We start from the raw sequence: 12,195 nt of genomic DNA on the forward strand, positions 1-12,195 counted from the left end.
GAACAAAGTGCAATTCTTGATAGGGCTCAGAAGAAGAGAAGGCACTAGAGCAAGCCTCAGTCTTAGAGATTATTTTAGAGATTGTACACAGAATCTTGATAGAAATATGGGAAATAAAAGCAATTCTGAACAAGTCTTAGACTGAAGAATATCTTATTGAAAACTGGAGGGCAGAGATTACCAAGGAAACCTTGTGGCTTGCTGTCCAGAGCCACCACAAGTCTCTGACCACAACATTCCAATGCATCTTTCTTCGGCCTCTTCAGCTGTTGGTACAAGAGTGCCAGTATAGGTCAGGCCTCTGCTCCAGAAAGCATCAGAGATAAGTAAGCCTTACCAGTATTCATGTGGGGTTAATTCAAGTGTATAGAGAACAAAAATTGTGAGGGCTTGATTTCTTTCACCTAGATTTCAATGATTGGCTCAGAAAGTTCTGAGGTTCAGCCAGAGACCTACTACAGGGGCAAGACTACCAAAATGTCATCCCTCAGTCAATATCCAGTATAGGGTTTAGGCCACCACAGAAGACCCCCATCAGGACAATGGGAAGTGAAGTGATAGTGAAGAAATAGAAGAAATAGGGACAGGGCTTCACCCAAGAACTCAGACCTGTAGAGTCACCAACACATAATACTAGCCTTGGAAAGTCACAGGCAGCCAATCCCAACCCCTAAATGATTTAGCACAGACTTTACCCATCAAAGTCATGGAGGCAGGGCTGCCAGAAGACTTGGGAACCCAAGCTCCACATGGAGTGTCTGGCAGGTGAACATGAAGTCAAATGAGACTATTTGACTTTAATATTTTAATATTTCCAAGTTTTAATACTTTGATGTCTTATATCCTGTTGGATTTTGGACTTACTTGGGATCTATTACCCCATGCTTTTCTTTTTCTATTACTTTTGGAATAGATATCAAGTAGGTTTTGAAAATTATATAACTAGATCACAGCTAGATAACTAATATTTGATACAGCCATAGTTTCACAGTTTGGGGAGGATATCTCATAATCACACAGTGTGTGTTATAGTTTGGACATAAGGTGTGCCCACCCCCAAAGTCCTGTATTAATGGAAGAATATTCAGAATTTAAATGATCAGATTATGAAATCTGTAACTTAATCAATTCATCTTAGTTTAAAAGGGGTAACTGGGTGGCAACTGTAGGTGGGGGGAGTATGAATAGAGAAGATAGGTAACTGGGTACATCCCCTGGAAGGGTTCATCTTCCTTGCAGCCTTTTCTCATATCTCTCTTTGCTTCTTAACTATCTCTTGCTGAGCAGTTATCTTCTGCTGCTGCCCTTCCACCATCATGTTCTGCCTAACCTGGGGCCCAAAACAACGGAGTTAGCCGAAGTTGGATTGAAATTCTGAAACCCAGAGCCCAAAAGAAACGTTTCCTCTACGTTGGTCTGGTGAAGTATTTTGGTCAAGATGATGCGAACCTAACTAACACAGAGTATATATTATGAAATATGAATTTGAAAGTCTGAGTAAGGGAAATGGCTTTCAATGATAATCATGTAGCAGATTGTTTCTTCCCCAGCCTCCTCTTTTGGTTTATTATTCTACCTCATGCCCTCACTGTTTCACTTTACTCTCCAAATACATAAATAAGTTGTTAACTGATTAGAGTTACTAGTGGAGATGTCCAATAATGATAAATATACATAGATATGAGAATTCATGTTTATTTTTGTCTTTGTAACAATAAAGAATCAAAAATGATAAATAATTGTTGACCATTCCACAGTGAAAATGGGCAACATTATTTACTCATTATAGTGAGTGAATCACTATTTAATCAAAACAATTAATTTGGCCTTAGAATAATGGTAGGCCCTAGAGATCATGAAAAGAGCTGAACAAACATGCTCTCTATAATCGCAGAGCCCCCTGCTATTCTAACACTGGAACTGTGTATCAGAGATCATTCATGTAGTATAACAAAAGGGGAAATAAGTGACGTTCTGGGAAGAACATGCAGAAGTGTTGCAGCCTCTCTGAGATGCAGGAAGTGGGATTGAATATCTAACCTTACAAATTAAAAAAAAAAAAAAGCTTTGCCAGAAGATAATGAAGGAAAGGTGTGCTACACAGAAGAGATGGCTTCTTTAGTCAGTGAAGGAGACACTAAAAGAGCACAGGGCAATGACAGTGAGGCAGCCAGAGAAAAGGGCAAGCTGGATTGCTTTTGAGGAAGGGATAACCAATTAATGACATCCTTTAAGCCATGATCAGAATTTTGAGAATAGGAGGCCATTGGAAATTTCTAAGTGATAATGAGCATGAGTAATTTATATTCCAGTTGCTGAGTAGAGATTGGAAATGAGCAAGAGTGGAAACAAGAAGACCAGTTAGAAGGATACAGTGATTACGCAGACAAGGAAAGACGACTTTCAAACTGTGGTATCATGATGTTGAAGGATGCCGTTGAAGACAGAACAGATATGAGCAGATTATTGAGGATGAGAAGAAGGAGCAACAGAGAGTCACTCCCAGGATTCTGGCTACAGAGATTAGAGAAATCATTGTGGGCTTTTCTGAGTGTGGGAATGCTGGAGGAGAAATAGTTTGGTGACAAAGAAAAGTACATTTTAAGAGGGTTTTGAAGTGTCTTCAAAATGTCTATGGGAAGATACAAGTAAGCAGTTAGCCATAATTGTTCTCAGGAGAGCAAATGTGTATTTTCTGCAAAAACTCGGAGATCATCGATCATATTGGTAACAAATGAAAACAAAACAAAACAACAAAACAAAATGATGATATTCTTTGGGTATTAAGTGCATAATAAGAAGAAAATTATGCCCCATTTTGTGCATTGTCTTCATCAGGTTTTTATTGCAGTGACCAAAATATCTGACAAGAACCACTGAGAGAAGGAAAAGTTCATTTTGGACCCACAGTTTCAAAGGTTCAGTGCATGATTTGACAGTGCCATTCCTCTGGGCCTCAGGTAAGGCAGAGCATCATGGCAGAGGGTGTAGCAAAGAAAATCTGTTCAGGTCCTGGTTGGCAGAAAGGAGGTGGGGGCACCAGGGACAAAATGTAAATACCAAACACATGCCCCCAGGGTCCTATTTCCTCAAGCCACACCCCTTTTACTACAGTTACCACTTAGTCTATTTATCCCATTCAAAGTATTAATCCATCAAATAGAGTAAGCCTCTCATGTTATAGCTCTCATTATCAAATTATTTCATTTATGAATATACCTGCATAAACACAGGAACTTTGGGGGACACCACGTTACTAAACTATTTCATGCACAGAGAAAATTTTATGGTATCATGTTGTTGAAGGATGCCATACAAAACAGTACAGATATGAACAGATTATTGAAGACAAGAAGAAGGAGCAAATGGGAGTCACTCAGAGGATTCTGGCAGTATATTTATACACTCATATAAGTGGTTTCCTCTAAAGAAAACAAACAAGTAAAAAGAGATATGCAAGAAAACTAGAAGATGCTCCATGAAATTTAAAGGCAAAACTTGTTAAATTAGCATATTTAGAAGTGTCAAGTGCTTCTCTACAAAACCAAAACCAATCAATAGCCAATAAATTAGTAAGGACGCTCATTCACTCTTTTGATTACAAACTGTCATCACTTTCCAAGTGCATGTTTTTTTGAAACCTCTATAATTCCTCTCAGTTTCAAATTCAAATTATTAACTCCAATGCCGCAGTCCGGCTGCAGCAAAATAACCGGGGGGGTGACGAGCAACTTGTGTACATTAATACAGCAGGAGTGGGAGCCGTTTATTGTAGGACAAAAGGGGTATATATACATTCCACACAGCTTATCTTAATTAACATAAACTAGATACAGCAGTCAACCAATAAGGAATCTCCACACTTAATGGCTCGCTGGCGTTACTTCACAAAACACTCCCTCTGGCAAAATGCCAGGCGCCATCTTGACTTGTTTACAGACCCTAACATTCCAATGGTTCAAATGTTTGTGAACCTCTGAAAACATCTCTAAGGCAATAGTACTAAGTGGTGGGATCTTTAGGAAGTGATTAGGTACTCATTAACTGGAGCACTCATTATCTGGAGCCTGATTAAAAGGTTCAAGGGGGTACATTTCCCCTATTTGCCCTTCTGTCCTTTAAACCATGTGAGAACTTTTCATCCCCTCTGGAGTACACAGCAATAAGACCCCATGTTGGAAGCATACAGCAGCCCTCACTAGACACAGAATCCTGGACTTCCCAGCCTCCGAAATCATGAGAAGTATATTTCTGTTATTTATAAGTTAGCCAGTCTCAGTTATTTTGTTATAGCAATATGAATGAACTGAGACACTAATTTATTCAAATTTGTTGGAATGACATCCAGCAGCTGTCAGTCATAGTCAGAGTTACAGGAAATTGGTTGAGCACTGGAAGTCTGCCAGTTTCTACTACATCCTTATAGTCTTTTTCAAGTAAGGCTGATGATAAATATTAACAAAAACTCTTAATTTATGTGTGCCTGATAAATCCATAGCATGTTCTTTAATGACTTTCATGTGAGTTTCACCCTAGGGAGTAGGCATCTTCTATATAGGAACTCTTGGGCTTAAATCAGTTTCTTTGTAGAAATACTTGACTGCTAAAGGAAACCCTTAAAGCTCAAATCAGCTCTGGCAATCAGAAACATTCTAATAAGGATAATGTATATATGATAGGCAGTTGGCAAGGTATTTTGCGTATTGTTGGCTGATGTGTAATTGTCTGATGGGAATTGTTCAAATTTCCCTTTCTTAAGAGTATCCCTACCTGACCTAGCATGGGAAACTGAAGACAGTTTTGACACTAGTCTTCCCAGAACAGGATGAAATCAGCACTGGGTTAGATAGAATTAGAGGGAGTGATTAGAGACAGACTTCATGAAAATCTTGAAAGGATCAATGCCATCAGTTTCAGATGCTGCCTTTGATAGTCTGGTGAATTCTAGGAAGATGTGTAGTTTTTCATATTTTCAAAACACATAGCATTATTTACAACCACTGTTTAGTAATTGACTTTTTAAAATTATATATTATCAAGGAAATTGCTTTCTTCTCTTTTAGCAACGTCTATTAATGATGGCTGTGCAGGAGAATCTCTGGTAATATAATTTAAATTATACAGGTATGCAGGAGCCATCTCTGGAATGCTTAGCTTGAGTGACTGTGTAAGGTGTCTAAGACTCAAGACTCAGTAGTGTAAGGATAAAGATTGTAAGTCCCAGGACTCTAGAGTAATGTCTCATCAAAATTTCCAATGCACATTTCTAACAGGAAATTACTAGAGAACTATTGAAGTACTTGGTTAATATCACTGATGACATCTTGGTAGCTGTGTCAGTGGCAGAAGTCTTCAAAAGAGTGATCTTTCTTTTTGTACTTTGCAAGACTGCAGAGGAATACTTTCTATGCTGAAAATAAAAGTAACTTTTGGCTGTAAAAATGGCTCAATCCCATCCCTTTGAGGCAAGATAATAAATCTGTATGAATTTGTCCCTGAGGAAAAATTTTCATTTTCAGAGCACTTTGCCATTTTTATAATGGGGGAAGGAGCAATAAAATGCTTGTGGCAAAACAGCAATTCAGACCTGCACTTTCTGAGTTCTTTTGAACCAAAGTTGATGATGTCAGTGAAAATTGTCCCTTTCCTTTGGACCCCAAAGAAGACATGATGCTTTCATATTTTTTTTTTCTATTAAGGGCAATGAAGATATTTCAGCTTCAGGACAGAGAAACATAAACAGTCTTAATATGACCAGGTACCCATCTGTCATTTTAATGGAATACTGAAAAAATTATATTGACTAAGAATGTCCATTCCATTTTCAATCATTCACAGGGATGTTGGGTATGAATCTTTCATCCTGTGGCAGTCCATGTAATCTTGATTAGCTTTTGTATAATTTTCAGATAGGATTGCAACTGTGAACAAGTCATTTAAACTTCAGTTTAGCTTCCTGATTTAGAAAACAAGTGTATACCTTATATTGTTTCTAACATTGAGCATGATTTAATTCAGGGTTCAGCAAAACCACTGGCCATTTATTTATTCATTTATTGTAAAATGATTTTATTGAAAGATAGTCACACGGATTCATTTGAATATTGTTTACAACTGCTTTTGGCTGGTAACAAGAGCATAGAGATGTTAGTTGTTAGTAAGCCCACATTGCCAAAAATATTGATTTTATAGTTCTTAGAAATCATTTGATAACTCTTTGTTTTAGACTGTTGGTAGCATTATATCCAATTGAAAATCACTCTGACTATAATGGATAGATGAGTTCATATATAAGGAGATAGGTGTTTCCTTAAATGATAGATAGTTATAAAAGAGGGTGTTCTGTCTCTTTACTTTTGCATTCATGGAGCTGAACTTGCATTTATTTCATGGTTCCCTCTCTAAGAGATTTTGAGTCATGTGCCTTGTAATGCTGCCATAAACCAGAAAGCCTCCCTGGAGTCAAGTAAGGTCCAAACTGAGCCCGCCTCAGCCAAAGGATTTTTCCTTTAGTAATGAAAACGTAAGAAAATGAGTCATATTCCCTTCTCTTTTATTTCCCTTAAAAATAAATGATAGAAAGGCTTACAGGCTTTAATTCTGTTTGTAAAAGTTTTTGGAAAACATAACCATGATTGTGTTCAAGAATGAAATTTTGTAATTCAAAGAGTCAAGGACTTTTTCCTTGATTTATCTTGGGTCAAGAAATATTTTATTTATTTTTCTACTTGTGTTACATTCATTTAGGGAAGAAAGAATATCTTATTAACAAAGGAATTTAAGATTATGCAGACATCCTCTTTGAGTCTGACGCAAATTGTTAATTATTATGTATGACATAAATATATCACAATTAAGATTCTGCCCAAAGCTGCCATTAGTAGAAAGTATTATGGAACCAAAACAATTCATTATATAAACATGATGGTCAATTCTATTTGATAATTCCAAACAGTTTTGCCTTGGAATCAAGAAACATTCAGCAATGCATGAATATTTTCACCCTGAGTTTAAGACAAATTATGTTCTCAAATCTTATATCTGGTATCTCCATACATTTTTCACAAAGTAAATTAAATAGAAAAACAACTTATAATTAGTCTTATCAGTTCTAGGACCCAGTGTTTCCTTTAGCTTTATTTAACTTGAAGTCTAATGGATCGGCAAATGATTTCAGGAAGCATATAGATGTGTCTATATAAATATATATTTATAAAATATTATTTACACACGTTTAATGTTTTCACTATTATGACTGAATGTCTTTGATTAATGGTCCAATTCTTAATAATCAAGAAAAGAATAATTAAAATAATGAGTGAAATATGCATATAATTTGTTAAAAGAGACTGTAGCATGGAGGTTAAGAAGAGTAAGGACATTGAAGATATACTTCACATCTAATTATTAGATGTATAACCTTCTTAGATTTAGTTCCTTTGTCTATATGATTCAGTAATGAGAAGATCTACCATATCAGATTGTCATAAGGAGTAAAAGAGTAAGGGGATGCAAGGCACTTACAATGATACTTGGCATAGAACAGGTGCTCAATAAAACTAGACTGAAGTCACTCTTACTCATACTATTACTATTATTCCATTTTGAAGAAGGAAAGAATAGTACTATCCAGACCTCAAGGTGACAGAGACTATTAATGTGTGATTAGTATCAAAAAAATAAGTTTCAAGAGTATAAAAACCCAATATTAAATAAGTGTATATGAAAAATAGGAAAAAAATATATCACACATATTTTTATATATAATATGCACCCATATCATATAGGCACATGTAAATAAATAATAATATACTGATATATCAGTGCATAGTTTAGTAGTTCATATATAGAAATATGTATTATATATAAATATAATATATAAGTGCATAATTATAACAGCACAACTAAATATCAAAAACAAAAAGATGAATTGATGGCTAAATCCCTATAGCTGTGGATGGAATTACCATTACAAACATACAAAAATATAATAAAAAAGAAGAGAATTTCAGAGTTTTGGTAATAAAATGAAGCCCAACATTTGTCAAGTAAGAGAGTTCTAAGTAAGTAAATAGAAAGAGAAAAGAAAAAAAAAAGTAAATAGGAAGAGAAAAGAAAAAAAGAATGTGATGAAAGGCTGAATAAATAAAAAAAAAACAAGAAGGATAAAAAGAAAGTTAATGCACACAATGGAATATGTTATAGAGCATGAATGGCACAGAAGTGAGAGTATCAACACAAATGTCCTTTCAGAGTCATGTTGTTTAGTTTAAAAAGTCATATCAAATGTCTTTTATTGACTTCATTCATATAAAGTTAAAATTGTACAAAACAAGCGCTTACGACTTTACCAAAGAAAGTAAGGGGGAAAATTTGCTTTGTTTTTATTCTACAATTTGAGATTATTAATGTGAAATAAAAGACTAAAACAATATTGGAAATAATATACACTGAATTTAGTAAGACTGACAGGAATACGAGATTAAATTGTATTTCAAATATGTTGTCTTTGAAAAATAATAAAAAGAAAGAACTGATGTCAATATAATAAAATATTAACAACAGATACTTGATAATGTTGGTGGGATAAATTCTTTTCTGTGCATTTTAAATATCTCTGGTGAGCTTTAGAAGTTTTAGAAAAGCCTACTTTCAAGAGAAAATTCTATGGGGAATTCTTTATTAATTAGGTGACTAAGACAGTCCTTTGGGAATAGAAAAGAAAGTTTTGCACTTTTATTTTTTTTCTCCAAAAGACTCAAAGATGCTGGACTATAACTAAAGGAATGCAACTTATCTCTCAGAAAATTAAGGAGCTTTGTCAGTCTTGCCAGGAAATGAAACTGTGGTTCCAGAAAGTCTAAGAATTTCAGTGCTGATATATACTCCACTAACAGTCATTTCAAGAGACATTTACAAACTTTTAAATATTTCACATTCAACTTTTACCAGCACAGTTATAAAATAATTTAATGTGGAAAATGTATAAATAATTTGTCTTAAAATGAAAAAATAGTCTTCACTGAGAACACAAATGTAAAACTTGAAATAATGAGAATGAGCACATACAAACTAAATACAACACAATCCTGCAGAAGTTCTCTTTCTCTATACTTGAAGTCAAGCATTTGCTTTTATAAAAACAGGACTAGGGCTGGGGTAGAGGGCTCTCCTTAGCACGGGTGAGGCCCTAGGTTTGATCCTCAGCACCACATAAAAATAAATAAATAAAACAAAGGTGTTGTGGGCCACTACATCTAAAAAATAAATATTAAACAAACAACAACATCAAAAAAAAAAAAAAAAAAAAAAGCCAGGACAAAACATTGAGAACTTATTTGGTGTTTGCAATGTTTTCCTGTATTTTTTGTTTGCAATGTGATTAAGGTTCAATGATAAAATCTATTTTATTGAAGTAAGGTTTATACAGAAAAGGAGCTCAGAAAGCAAATCATGTCCCTTCTGTGGGGATTCCACTTCCACTCTCTTTCTGATACAGCAGAACCTTTCTAGAAGCAGGGGGAGTAAGCACTGCATTTTTTAAAAGGCATCACCTTTCAGGCATAATATAGTATTAGACTAAGGCCTTTTCTTCATGACTGTGGTGGCTGATGGGATGAGTTGGTCAAATTTTAAAGATCTTAGCTTTAAACCAATCAGTCTATATCTTAGTAGGATGATAAAAGCCAGCAATGGGATTTAGTTCTCTGCATCTTTTGTTCTTTTAAAAATTGTTTTTTAAAATCTCTCTGTCACACACAAACACACACACACAAATAGTTGTATAGAAAAATGTGCTCAGAATAATCTATAGCTATGTTTATATTTAAAAGTCACAATCACACCACTTAGAAATAACCATGAATATATATTTTTATATACATAGTCACATATATAATTTTTAAAATTCAAATTGTCTCTTATTTTACATGCTATTTTGTATTTTTTTATTCTTTGGCTTAAGATATATATTGTATATATTTTAGGCAAATGCCTGTTTATCAATTTTAACTGTTTAAGTACTACCATTTTGATTCATTTCCATTGTATTTTAAGGTTTGGGGAAACTGAACATTTTCATCCAAGTATCCCTGAATGTGGGACAGAGGGACAATTATAGAATTCTACCAAAGATTTTCATGCAGAAAGAAAGTCTTCTTTATTTCTCCAGAATTTCTTTCCTCTGATTTTTAGATACTGATCTGAAATCTAAATCACAATCTTATTCTTCCTTTAAAATATAACTCCTATTTTTCCTGAAATCTCAAATAAAATGTTACAGTTCTGAATGAATAAGACAACATTGTACAGCTGCATTCTCCATATAGCTTATAAATGCATGCCAACAGGAAGAATGGGGTCTTTAATTAGAAAGATGATAACGATGGTAATTATCACCATTATGATAATACTGCTACTACTATGTAAGAATACTGAGCCTAAGTTAATGGACTGTGATTTTAGTGGATATTACTATTGAAATGACATTTTGTGGGTTTCACTCAATTATAAAACTTGATGCATCCTTTGTGGAGTTTTCTTTGAGTTTATTAATAAATAAAAATGTCAAATGATTATACTTTAATGCATTTGGCTATTTACAAATATGGACATTTCATGAAAAATAAGTATGTCTTCAATGCCAGTCACTGTTCTTCATGCAGGACCAGAGAAAGGCTGCAAAATTCAGGAATTATGGCATTGATCTGTCTATCTATCATAAATAATATTTAACTTTGTGCATGTTTTTCCCCTGAGAAATAAAGGCTTCCTGACATCAAATTGCTATAAAAGATGACATTTGCCGGTTATCTTAAGAAAGATCTTTTGACATAGAGTGGAAGGGAAGTTAAAGAGAGGCTTTATTGTATTTTTTTTTATAATTATTTTTATTAAAATGAACAAAGGAACTGGAAGTAGCTAATGTTACAAGATACTTTTCCCTATTTGTAGCCATGTAATAGCATTATGAGAATGTAGGACTGTAGAACATACGTGGATGGATGCTATCCTCATCCATGTAAAAACTAGACCGACAATGTTCTGCACCAAATCACTTTTATGTACCATATTCCATTATAAAAGATACTATAATTGGACAAGATAATCACTAATTACAAAGCACTGTCCCCTAGAATTTCAGAAATAGAACCTGCACTCTCTGGGAATACGCTTACGGAATTACATCCAGTATTTATGAAGATCAGTTGCTCTAAATGTAAAATGAATGACAAAAAGAATTACTAATTCTCTAGTAATAAATTTTCCTAACACAAATTCCTCTCTTACTAAAAATAATGGCATACTTCTTATAAAAGCTAATGATGAAAAAACAATGAATATGAAATTGGTTGTAGCTGATTTAAGGTTTTACTGTTTCAAAATAAAACCCACTTAAAATGAGTGGTTACTGAATTTAAATGTCTTTTGTGGTATCTTTTTTCCACCATCAAAGTCTACTAAGCACTGACTATGTGTTAGGTAGCACTCTAAGAAATCGAGAGAGACACAATAGTGAACAAGAACAAAATAAAAATGAAAAGAAAAAAATGCATATATGTACATTAATTAAGAAAGACTATAGAATTGGGACAAGGGAATGAGTAGTCTATATTATACAGATAAGCTCAGATATTTTTTCATTTTCAGGGAAATAAAAAGACATTCATAATTTTAAATAAATGTGTAGTACAATGGGGTTCATGTATGATTAGATCACATTGACCACATCAGGTTAGTGTAAAAGCAGAAACCATTAGGGAATCATTTAGTCTTAAGGATCTATTAGAAAAATAAAGTTAGAGTTGCAAATGAGATTCATGGAGGGTGTCTTAAAATTTATATTAAAAATATTACTTTCAGGTTAAATCCAATAGGGTATCAACTGGAAAGTTTTGAACAGAGGAATTAGAAATTTTCTGTTTTAAAGGATCCCTATTTGTGGAGAATAGGCTGGAAGGAATAAGGCAGAAGCAGGGAGATCTGTGAGGAATTAGAGTTAGGATTGAGAGTACTGAGAAGCCCCTGAGTCTACACACATGCTGGAATGAGAGACCAGAAGATTGCTTAAGAGACTGGATGAAAGACACAAAAGAAGAGATACATGATGAATGACTCCTATATATTTTTTGACTGTGACAGCTAGAAAGATAAAATGATGATCAACAAGGAGAGAAGATAAGGATGTAGGTTGGG

Source organism: Marmota marmota, unplaced genomic scaffold, assembly GCF_001458135.2.
Source record: "Marmota marmota marmota unplaced genomic scaffold, marMar, whole genome shotgun sequence".
Lineage (NCBI taxonomy): Eukaryota > Metazoa > Chordata > Mammalia > Rodentia > Sciuridae > Marmota > Marmota marmota.